Raw genomic sequence first — 12,257 nt, 5'->3', positions numbered from 1 at the left:
TGATTATTTGATTCTCAAATGGCACATTTGCCATGGCAAGGATTAGGCCCTCTCCACGGTCCACCTCACTCACCTCATAGAGAAGAAGATGAGATAACGAAGAAAATGCTCCGAGTCCTGCTCCTGCGTCCCGCCGCCCGCGTCACAACTCCTCTCACTAAGTGCCCTAAGGGGTGGAGTCTGAGTGACACACAACACGTTTAGAGGCGGAGAACTCGAGCGGGAAGACGGCAGCACGGCTCCTCCAGTGCGGTCTTAACTTGATGATCATGACAGTGATTCCGTGGGCCGCGGCGCGAGCGAGGCCGTGGGATTGATTGAATTGAGTTGTGCTGCCTACTGCTACACGCTACCTACTACTAAATTGTGAGTCAGTATATTTTATTTCATTTTTATATATAAAAGCGGTATTGTTGAGCACTACTAGCCACTAGATCTCCTGGCTGTCACTTTGTCACATGTTGGGGAATCACATCGGCTCGGCTCCAGAAGTGGCCGGTGTCCCCGTCATCCTGCCAGGGCCGCCAAGAAGTTCATCACCTAAGTTATCAATATCTTATGAGCAGAGGTTGAGAATTGAAATAATTAAATATATATGGCTTTTTGAACCAGTGCAGTCAGTGCCAGTGCCACCCAGACGCTATCCACCAGTGCCACCACCATTAAGTGTGTTGGTCGGTCACTCGAGCACTGAAGGAGGTGGAAGCATCTGACAAGTGAAGTGACACTTTAGATTTGCACACTGGAATTCATTTATGGACTTTTCGTTATAGATAGGTTTACACACTTCAACTTGTTGCACGCACCTGACCTAACTTATTTCATAACTTATTTTATTGTGATTTATTGTCATATTTTATATGAATGGAATTTACTGTTCCATTGTGGGAATAATTATTTTCACTGCATTTAGGCTTTAGCACATTCATGTCACTTTATTTTTGATACTGTGTGGAGTGTGGGCAGGGCACTGGGGGCAACGATGATATTATATCGATTGCACAGGCACTTTATTCGCACAGCCAAGTTGTGTTTGTTAGTAGTTTCTTGATGCACTTAAAGCGCTGTAGCACCATTTATTTGTTTGTTTCATATTTTCTTTTTATTGGAAAGATTTGGTATAGCAGCTTTTATTATACACAGCCTTTATTTTCGTATGCGCTGATTTACAAATGACATTATACACATTTTTTTGAGCTTTATGCAACCTGCCATCTACTGTTCTGGCAGTGGTAATTTTTTTAAAAGTAACGAGTAACTATGCAGCACAAAAAGAAAATACTTGAGTAGAAGTATCGAAATCATCGAAAAAATGTAGTGAAGTAAAAGTAGAAGTAGGAGAAAAAAATTCTACTCTAGGAAAGTACAGATACCGCATTTCGGTACTTAAGTACAGTACTTAAGTAGTTCTACTTCGTTACTATACATCTCTGCTTTTTACAAACACTTCCTCAAAAGAGTATTGTACAGCAAAATGTTTAGATTAAGTAAAAGACTTAGCTGGAAGTGTCTAGTCTTTGTAAATAAAATCACCCAAGAAGGAATCATAGGGGAAAACCTTAGGGGACCTGTTACGCTTGTGGGTGCATAAGGGACAGTGGATGTAGAAGGAGGCTCCTCAGCTTTAATGGTCTCCCTTACGTCCTTTACTACTTCTGGACTGGAAGATTTTCCCCCTTAATGACCAGGCCATATTTTGCGTTTCGGCACTGCATTATTTTAACGGACAATTGCGTGGTCATGCGACGCTGTACCCAAATAAAATTGATGTCATTTTTTTCCCCACAAATAGAGCTTTCTTTTGGTGGTATTTGATCATTTGTGCGATTTTTATTTTTTGCTCTATAAACAAAAAAAAGCGACAATTCTGAAAAAGAACAATATTTTTCACTTTCTGCTATATAACATTCTCAAAATGAAAATTAAAAAAATTTAGGCCAATTTGTTTTCTGCTACATATTTTTGGTGAAAAAATCACAATAAGCGTATTTTGATTGGTTTGCGCAAAAGTTATCGCGTCTACTGACTACGGGAAAGATTTATGTCCTTTTTATTGATTTTTTTTTTTTTAATAATAATGGCGGCGATCTGTGATTTTTAGCGGGACTGCGAAATTGCGGCGGACAGATCGGACCCCTAACTGACATTTTTGACACTTTTGGGGGGACCAGTGACATTACTACAGTAATCAGTGCTATAAATATGCACTGTTACTGTAATAATGACACTGGCAGGGAAGGGGTTAACACTGTGGGTGATCAAGGGGTTAAATGTGAGCCTAGGGGAGGGAAATGATCATAGAGACCTGTGTTTCTATATAGAAGGATCACAGGCGCTCTGTAATCATTCCAGGGAGAACGGTCAGCTGTGTTTACAACGGCTGACCGCTCTTCTCTCTCAGCGGGGAGCGATCACGGGTGTCAGGTGGCAATCGGAGCTGCCTGCCCGTGCATCGGCATCCCCGCTGCCGAATGGGGGCGGGAGCGCGCCACCGGCAGGGCGAGCTGCAGGCGCGCGACCGACTTAGGTCTACGTCGGTTTGCGCAGGAGGGCCGCACTGCTGCAGTAAATAGGCGGCGGGGCGGTCGGGAAGAGGTTAAAAGGGGCCATCATAGCCTCTTTTCATGTGCAGGTTAAGCCGCTGACAACTCCTCTAGCAACTAATATAGTGATTGTCCCCCTGCCTCAGTGGTCTCTCAGGTATGGGATAAACATACTTTCACTGGTCCAAGCTGGACCAATGTAACTATGCAATAAAGATCATACCTGAACTTCAGGTTTAAGTTACCTACAGATAGTTACATAGTTAGTCAGGTTGAAAAAAAGACATCTAGCTCAACCAATAAAAAAAATAAAAAACAAACAAAAAAGAAAACACAACCATACAATCTCATATACTGTACACAACCCTTTACCTAGTTGATCCAGAGGAAGGTGAAAAACTTCAGCAAAGCATGATCCAATTTGCTACAGCAGAGGAAAAAATGTCTTCTTGATCCCCAGTGAGGCAATAGGATATTTCTTGGATCAACTTTACCTATAAACGTTAGTACCCAGTTATACTATGTACACCTAGGAAAGAATCCAGGCATTTTTTCAAAGCAATCTACTAAGCTGGCCAAAACCACCTCTGGAGGGAGTCTATTCCACATTTTCACAGCTCTTACTGTGAAGACACTTTCCATATTTGGAGACTATATCTCTTTTCCTCTAGATGTAAAGATTGCCCCCTTGTCCTCTGTAATGACCTGAAAGTGAATAACTCAACACCAAGTTCACTATATGGACCCCTTATGTATTATACATGTTGATCATATTTCTCTTTAATCTCTCCTCCATGCCTCTTATCAGTTTGGTTGCCCTTCTCTGCACTTTCTCCAGTTCCCCGATATCCTTTTTGAGAACTGGTGCCCAAAACTGAACTGCTTATTCTAGACGAGGTCTTACTAATGATTTGTACAGGAGCAAAATTATATCTCTCTCTGGAGTCCATGCTTCTCTTAATACAAGAAAGGACTTTGCTTGCTTTGGAAACCGCAGCCTGGCTTTGCTTGCTTTTAATAAGCTTATGATCTACCAGAACACCCAGATCCTTCTCCGCTATGGATTCCCCCAATTGTACTCCTCATAGTATGTATAAAACATGCATATTCTTAGCTCCCAAGTGCATAACTTTACATTCATAAACATTAAAACCTCATTTGCCCCATAGTTGTCCAATGAAACAGTGCATTGAGGTCAGTTTGTAAGTTGGAGACATCCTGTAAAGAAGATCTTCAGACTATGGACATAGCCAGAAAGATGTAGTGTAAGATTTCTAAAATGAGCCATAGGAGGACAGGCCTGCTATGGGACTTCCAACACTTTTGTATGGTAGCAGAATAGTTTATGTTGTCGTAATAATAAATTAATGTGAAGTCAGTCACTAGGTGGAAATATCTGAAGCTTCAGATGACTGCTGGTTTATTGACCAGAAAAAATCCATAGCTGTGTTTACAGCCTTAGCCCTTTTGATGAGTAATATTTATTTAAAAAAAAAAAAAACTTTGTCTGTCTAATCAAGCATCCTTTGTATGTACCCAATGAGAGTCAAAAATTGTCTGAGCTACACTACTGCGGTGCAAAGCTGTACCAGCCAATTCCCCCCAGGCAGGAAACTGCATGCGTCAAAGCAGTGTTGGGGAGACTACCAGGATCTTTATATCTGGCCTGCATTTGACTGAAGACAGAAATTGTCAGCAGGAACAAAAAACTGATATGAGTGTTGCAGATGGAGGGCCTCCGGTGAGTTGTTCTCTGCTTTTTTGCTATTGTACCTAGCCTCTTTCCCTTGCAGGTGGTGCAATAACCTGCTGGTCACCATCTACTGATCTGGCCATGTCCTTTAATAAATGAAAGAGAAATACTGCATGCAATGTTTTTGGGTCAAGTAATGTACTTTTTAAGGCCCATAAGAATAAAGAGTAGCAGGAACATCCTGTACCATGCATTACCATGTCTTATTTATTGCCTTTTAACCAAGGAAATGTTTTCTTGAAATCCCTTAAACCCATTTTTTTGTATTGCAAGAACAGCCGCCTACTCCCCATAGCCATGGTTTACTAAAAGTGACACAAAACTTCCAAATTTACAAATTCCAGTTTTTTTTTTTGCTGTAATACAAATTCCTGTTAGAGGGTGGCTTTATTCGTTCTTCCTGGTCCCACTGTATGTAGAAATGTAACCATCCTGTCTTCCTTGCTGCCAAGATGGACTAGGAACTATGGACTATGGGATTTGTAGTGTACACAGAGCAGTGTACTTGACCACAACTAACATGCACCACTTGTTTTAAACAGAATTGAGGGAGAAAAGGGGAAGTTTGGAATCTTACAGAGGACATTACAAGGAGGCAGAAAAACACAGTAGGAAACAATTTCATGAAAAGTAATAAATTAAAGGATAGTGTCTGTGTATGGATTATTTCAGGAGAATAAGGATATTGTGTCGTGTCACTTTAACTACTTAACTTTCACTGTTGACATTACATTTACAAGTCACATAAAAAGCGAACAAAAATGACAGTAGCCCATATCATTTTAAATACAAAATTCTTGATTTTAATAGGTAATGTGAAGGGAAGGTTGACGGCAGCATGAAGGTCCTGCCATTATTGTAATACATACACACTAAGATGCACCAGTCTGGTATGGATTAGCACTGTGAGTTGAACATCAAGAATTCAGCCTTATGGGAGTGTTTCAAAATCTTCTAAGATTATGTGTTTACAAGTCTTTTCTGAAGACGTAAAGGAGAGTAGCACTAGCCAGGGTGCAGTCAGAAAGATATAGGATGCAAGTGTAGGATACAGAATGGAAAATGTGGTTATTTGTCATAAAGAAGCATTCTGTCCTGCCCCTAGTAATACAGGTAGAACTTCATTTATCTAAAAGATGATAGCACTCATCACTTATTCAATAACCAAGTGATGTACAGAGTGTTTGCAATGTTCTTTATCCCAAAGCATCCAAATGCTTGTTTATTTTTTTTCTCAACAGCACCAGAAAAATTACATATGATTGGTTGTTCCTATCTTTCCAACACGCTTTACTGCAGTACAACTATTCATTTGTAATCTTGAATTGGAAGTTTAATGGTAAATTTGTTCATGAATTTCAGTTTATGGCAACACATTTGATGGAGAATGTAACTCTTTTCAGTGATCATAATTAAGATGGATCCCTCTGTATATCTTTTCCCCTATAATTAGAATCTCCATTTAAATATATGTATTAAAGAAATTACTTCATGCACCTGCAGACCAGAGTTTATCCCGGTCAGTCTACATTCCATCCATACACAAACACATAAGATCTTCATATATATTATGATCATGTGTCTTTACATGCTGTAACTCTTTAATATTCAAACTACACTTTGTCTTCTGCAATATATTTTATTCTTTGGTCTATGTAATAAATACATTCTTTATCACAAGTTCTAGGGTAGCTACATTCTAGATGGAATGGTTCTATATACTTCATTTGAAGGATATTTTGGCCCAGTACACCATACCAAGCAACGTATGCAACACTGCATTCTCTAGAGTGCTAAGTTCTTAGTTTGGGGCCGAGTGTGGTATTTTACAATATCTATAACCTACATTCTAGCTTTCACCCTTGCCAGAAAGAATGTTGTTTGGCTTCATGTACACAGAGACTATGCTTATGTCTCTGGTCCTAGCTCATCCAGACTCAGCACAAGTTGAACAGAGCTACTGGTACTGCATAGTGGGCTCACCTAAATCTGTGTGGATAGTGGTGGCCATCCATTTAAAGCTCCATTTGAACTGTCATATATATAACCTCCTGTAAGTTAATACCATCTCTAATCTCCACTGAACCTAGAAAGAAAAGAACTTACCTCAGAGGTGCGGTGTCTTTGTATAACTTCGACATGCCTTGCCCTAATGTTAAATAAAACCTGTACTGTAAGATATATGTGGACTGCCAATGCTGAGTGACATCAACCTTATGAACTGTATACTTGTCCCAGCTCAGTTTTTTTTTTTTTTAAGTATTAAAGCCACTGGATTAACATAGCAGCCAAGCAATACGCCTTTTTGGAAGGTATGGTCAGCAGTAACAGCTTTTCTATACTTTCGGTACAGATTTCCCTTAAGGGATCTTCAGTGTATTTTCCTAGCACTATAGGATGGAGCCCCTTGCATGCTAGAGAGCTTTATGATGGCTGTACATGTATTGACAAAGCTGGAATCTGTCTCTGTGGTAGTTTGACCCAACTAAAGCTAAAGTCTAGGTATGACTTCTATTGCATACATACATGGTTTAGCTTGAACTAATATAAGTATGCATATCTCATACCTGAGGGACCGCTTTAAAAGGTGACAATCACTTTATCAGCGCTATTACAGTGATAACAGTGATCTTCGGGGTCCTATGCCAAGAAGTTTACCTTCTGCATAGTGACTTGAGGGGGTCACTTGCTCAGCATCACCATCAATTACAAAAAGCCCCTTTTGTATTTTTTTTTTATGAATACAAGGCATTCTCTGATTAAAAGAGGTGAAGTTTGTGACATTGCCGTCCCACCTCGTTAAATAAGTCAATGTCTTATTCATTAAAAAAAATACAAGGCGTTTTGTGAATGCCAGCAGTGATAAGCAGGTGAACCCATATGGTCACATGCAAACTGAATTTCAGTTTTGAGTTTCCTACAGATCTTCAGACTATGGACATACCCAGAAAGATGTAGTATAAGACTTCTTAAATGGGCCGTAGGAGGACAGGCCTGCTACTGGACTTTCAACACTTTTGTATGATAGCAGAAAAGTTTATGTTGTGATAATTTTAAAGTGATGTGAAGTCAGTCATTAGGTGGAAATATCTGAAGCTTCACATAGACTGCTGGTTTACTGACCCGAAAAATCCACAGTTGCACTTACAGCCATAGCCCTTTTGATATGTCATACGTATTTGATAAAAACAAATATCAGTCAAACAAAGCATCTTTCGATGACAGACTTTTTTATGTCCTTTGTTATGTAAAACAATATTAGGGAATGCTTATTTTAAGCCAAGATTTGAGCTGAACCCCTTATGTGGTTAATATGCCCTGGCACTCCTTGAATGCCTATACCTGAATGGCATCTATATGATATGTATTATCACTTTATTAAAGCAGCAGATGTGGTTTAGTTCTATATTAGCTAAACAAAGGCAATGTTTTCTCAACTGTCAGTTTTTCACTTGCATTGGTGATTTTAATTACTATTCCCACTGATACTCAGATCTACAATGTTGTAAACTAGGGATAGTCTAGAACCAAATGGGACAATGTAAAAAAGAACGTGAGCTTACTCTTGGTAAAGTCTTTTTTACAACTCCTGCCTTCATTCTTCTGTGAATATACACTAATAGCAAACCAATGGAGTACTATATGCCATGGCATCCGGCTAGAATTTAGACTGCTGCAAGCTGATTGGCTGCTACAACTCTGCAGCACTGTTCAACGCATGTTGTAAAGTCTTGGTTGTATCTTTCCCAAGTTTAATATACAAGCATAGCACCTTGAACAGTTTGCCATCCAATAGCACCCTGTGCTGAGGAATGCTCTGTTGGCCTAGTTCCTGCAAGAAGGTGTCATCGAAACATCCACCTTATTATCCTTTGTGGCAAAGTGCCACAACTGTGGCAAATATGCCCTGTTGGCCTGTGTTGCTAATAGGCCATAGTGCCCACTGCGACAGTACTTAGTCTTAGTGTACTGTGCATGCTGCCCCGTAAATATAAAAACGGTTTTCAAATAGAAATAGCTAACAATGAGATCTGAAGTCCACGTACATTTTCAACATGTGGGTGCTGTTTTAGCAAATATCTCTTGGAGCCATACACCGATCAGTAATGAGAATGTGAATGACACCATTTTGTGAGCTAACCTAATGAAGCCTAGAGCGTATCTAAAATCCAGAAACATAAATTATATACTGCAGTTTGTCCCTAGATATGGTGGCTCAATTAGTTTGCTTTTGTTAGGCATTATGGTCACCTCGTGCTCCTGCCAGTAACACACCTGTCCTAGAGTTGTCACCCTAGGCTGCATTTCTGATTCGTACTACAAGTGCCTCCTCCTCTTTTCAACTCCTTACCATAGGGAGGAGGAGATTTGTATTTCACAGAGGATAGCCGAGAAAGCTGATCTCTCAACTATCAGTTCATTGCACAGGAAATACAAGAACGCTGCTCTTCTGGCAAGATCAACCAAGATTTTTCACACAGGACCGGTAAGCTGCAATATATCATATTTTTGTTCCTGGGTTTCAAAAATTTGCAACAAGTATATCATAAAGTGCCCTGACAGTCTGAACGCGTTCAACCCACAATATGTCAGCCTCCATTAAATGTGGCAGTTGCAGGACATATACCCTTTATGGACGTATTACTGGATCTCAATGAAACGCTTCATGCGAAACATCTACAGAGCATAGCACCAATAAGAATCTCTTAACAAGATGACCGCTGCACAAAATGACTTTTTTAAAGGTTCAATAAAAATAAAAAAAACATTTTCGGTTATGTAAATGAGCTTCTTGTAACATTCACAAACACATCTATAAATATTCTACCTATTTGTAGACACAAGAACACTAAGCACTGTGGATATGGCTGTGATGTGAGGAGGAAGCCCTTTCTGTCTGTAACCTGTACAGTAACAAAACATTAGTTATATAGTGTGGACAACTAATGTTAATTACAGATGGGTACATTCACGGTGAAATATTGTATACCTGTTGTCTAAATTCAGTGGCATCAGCCATTCTGTGCACATCAACTCACTATATCTATGAACTAATGACACCACTGAGGCACCATTCAAGTGAATTGCTAAGTATCATGCACTGTAATTGTTAAATATATGTATATATATATATATATATATATATATATATATATATATATATATATATATATATATATATATATATATATATATATATTTCTCTACAGATGGCTGCAAAAGCTAATTCCACTTTGAGGGCATCTTTTAACTTTAACATTTTTACAATCAAAGTCATGCTTAAAATAGAAATGAAGTATATACACTTCTCAAGGAATGAATATACTAATTTATATAGTTCAGATCAAAACCTCCCAGAAAACATAACAAGTTAACAGTATAAATATACTCAAGACCCCTGCCAGTTTAACTTTTCTTAACTGCTGTAACCACCATTAGATAGCCAGCTGTGAATCCTATAAAATACCTTTTCACAGTAGAGTTAGTGACCCATTGTACCTCATTATGCTACATTAACAAAATATCTTTCAAGCGATTGTCATCAAATACCATTTCACCCTGAGGCATACGAAAAATACATTTTAGATTGCTGCATAGAAACCAGCTAAAAACTGTCCTCTTGACATCACCAATGTAGAAACGGATAACCCCTAAAACTCAAAATAGAGGGCAATGTTTATTTGCCTCCGGAACTCTGCTGTGAACTCCTCCAGCAGGCTTCTCCCCTTTATGACTTTATTAGAGAAGGTTTTAAAAAAAATGCGTTAATAGACACGCAATTGGCAAGAAAGAGATCACTGGGGGAACACTGTTGTGATTGATCTGCACAACAAGGCTCCGCAGGTAAATAGAATTACATGTGCAAGGTTCTCTAAATACTCTCTACGAAACACAAAATGATTTGTGTGTTTTAGTGTTTTCCTTTAAAAGTGGACTTATGGGCAAATATACACATCGGGATAGCATTTGTGTGACAGCTAACATCATGAATTTTGTAGAGAAAGTAACAAATTCTTGAATCTCATTCAGAATATGAAATATTGTCTCTTTGTCATTGATTTCCATTGCAAGAGTTATTGTGTCACTGCTGCAATGATTGCTTATGATATTCTACTAAAATGCATGAATGTATCTGACAGTCATACGAAAATATATTTACAGTCAAAGTGTTTTTAAAAGGACAACTTTAGGGTATATATAAACCCTATACCTTTTTTTTAGCATATTTCACATTATATGGCATGTACTGTATACAGTTTATAAAAAGCTCAACTCCAGGAATTCAGCTGCTTTGATCTGCTCCCTCAGCAGCAGAGTGGATGCAGCTGCTATGCCTGCCCCTCTCCTCCATCTGCCCAATCACAGAAGCCTTTGTTTTATATGTACTCATTCACAAAATACAAAGACTTCTGTGAATGGGCAGGCAAAGTTGAGGTGTGTGTGTCTTTCCTCTCGGAGTCCCGAGTTTCTCCTCCACACCATAAACCTGTTAGATGTAAATAACAGAGAAAAGTCAAGGAGGTGGCGAACACCTCGTTGGACTTAACTCATATTGGCTGAACTCCTGGAATTTAACTTTAAGCAAATAATTTTTAGTGACTGTGTTTGCAAGGTCTCTCACATGAAGATCCTGACAGTAACACTACTTCCTATTGTCAGCCTGCCATGAGCACTCCTTCAGTTGGGTGTTCTGCCTCTATGACAGACCTGATAGGCAGCTCAACGGTCAACTGAAGGAGCACTGGCGACAAGCTGACAACACAGCATTGGGTCAACGTTGTCAGCCTGCAACAAGAAGTGCTGTTACAGGAAAATCTCCAAGTAAGAAACCCTGCAACACAGTCATAAAAAACTATTTGCTCAAGAAAACTATATACAGTGAGGCTTGATGCCAAATACAATGAGAAAGAGATTAAAGAGTTACTTATACCATGATGTGTATATTACCAGTAATGTCAGATAGGCAATTCTAAAGGCAGTACTGAATGTTTTTGTATTAGTTCAGTTTTTGGGAGTCCTCCATCTATCACGTGCCAAAAATGGTGCATGCAGCATTTTAGGAAGCTGATCACTACAGCCAAAACTTGTATGATACTTAAGGACTATCCCTGGTTACCATTCAGTTGTATGTAAAATCGTCTGTCCGACTTTGCCCTTAATCCCACAATAGTAGCTCACAGTATATCACCAGTAGTGAAATAGCAGCAGCCTACGGAAGTAGTACATGTAGGATATATATTACAACAGTATACTTTGCATTGTTCCAGAAGCAGCAGAATGTTCAGTCACTGGCTTATAGACACTATCTATGAACAATACATACAATTCATGCAACGAATTGATGAAATATGTAACTTTTATCTAGACACATTAGGTTGTGTCCTTAGCCAATTCCCAATCGAAAACAAACATTAGATTGGGCATTTTACATGTTTTAAATGTGCCCCTAGCCACATAGCAAGTTCTATTTTCTCTATATACATCAGGCTTCTGGACAATAAAAATAAGAACGTATTAATTATACAAGCACCCAAGTATCAAATATCTCAAGTGCTGCAAAGGCGTGCAAACTTTTACACAAAAATCTGTGAACATTATTAGATGTCCAAGGTAGGCATACTGCCTGTGTAGTTTGTACTGCCACAAAGGAGCCCCACTAGGTGAGAGGCCAAGTGAGGTGATCATCAGGGAAGCATAGGAGTGCTCTACTGTGATACTCGGGGGGTCATTTGGGAAGTATGGGAGTGCCCCTCCCTGGTCTTTATGGGATCATCTGCCATGTACTGTATGGTAGTGTTCTTCCTTGATCCTCAGGCACTCATCAGAGATGCATGTGAGGACTCTACCCTGGTCCTCAGTGGATCAGGGAAGTATGGGTGTGCTCCACTGGGGTGCTTAGGGGATTGACAGGGAAGTTCCTCAGGAGATTACCAGGGAAATATGTGAGTGTTCCACTGTGG

General features: G+C 39.4%; 1 long non-coding RNA gene across 1 annotated transcript; it reads right to left on the bottom strand.

Annotated features, from left to right (window-relative positions):
- Positions 1 to 9,433: 9,433 nt before the first annotated feature.
- Positions 9,434 to 10,556, bottom strand: LOC309547563. Its single transcript, XR_014224974.1, has 2 exons — positions 10,435 to 10,556; positions 9,434 to 10,384 (listed from the first exon to the last, which is right to left on the bottom strand). It is a non-coding gene; the product is annotated as an uncharacterized lncRNA (long non-coding RNA).
- Positions 10,557 to 12,257: the final 1,701 nt, after the last annotated feature.

This window comes from Pelophylax lessonae (assembly GCF_965119305.1).
Source record: "Pelophylax lessonae genome assembly, chromosome: 2".
In the NCBI taxonomy this organism is placed as follows: domain Eukaryota; kingdom Metazoa; phylum Chordata; class Amphibia; order Anura; family Ranidae; genus Pelophylax; species Pelophylax lessonae.
This window is presented reverse-complemented; position numbering and strand designations above follow the sequence as displayed.